Below are 630 nucleotides of genomic sequence, written 5' to 3' on the forward strand. Positions count from 1 at the left end.
CCCCCTCGTGGGGACCACACTGAGGCAGCATTCTGGCTGGCCCCAGGCATGCGCAGAGGTCCATGCCGCCCTCGGCCCATGGCCCATGCTCTTGCCTTAGCCCGCCCCCTGCCCTGGTCTGCCTCACCCCTGCTCCAGCTTGAGCCCACACCCTCACCAGCTCAGATGTGAAGATGGAGAAGGTACCACGGGCCGGGGAGATGGCGGGTGGACAGGTGGCCGGACCAAGGGGTGACAGCCCAAGTGAAGGGCAGCTCTGATGGTGTCTCCAGGACGTGGGGCATAGCCTGTCCTGGCTAAGCCAAGGGCTGATGGCACAGGTGAGGGGGAGGCCTCAGCAGCCCCTGGCCCAGGGAGGGCTGTGTTGGGATGGGGGTCTGGGTCTCCCAGAGGCAGACAGGCAGCAGGAGGGTGCTTGGGTGAGAGAAACACAGCACCCCTTGGAGACGTGAGGCTGTAGAGGCCGAGGACCACCCTGGGGGCAGGTGTGGGGCTGGGAGTGGCCGAGTGGTCTGACCACTGGGATGGCCCAGGAGACCCCTGCGCTAGATGCTAGAGGGCAGTGTTGCTGGGCAGGGAGCTCCGAGAGCCCAGCTGAGCCCTCCCGGTTGCCAGGCGCTTATCTGACCC

This window comes from Bison bison, unplaced genomic scaffold, assembly GCF_000754665.1.
Source record: "Bison bison bison isolate TAMUID 2011002044 unplaced genomic scaffold, Bison_UMD1.0 scf7180017864302, whole genome shotgun sequence".
Taxonomy (NCBI): domain Eukaryota; kingdom Metazoa; phylum Chordata; class Mammalia; order Artiodactyla; family Bovidae; genus Bison; species Bison bison.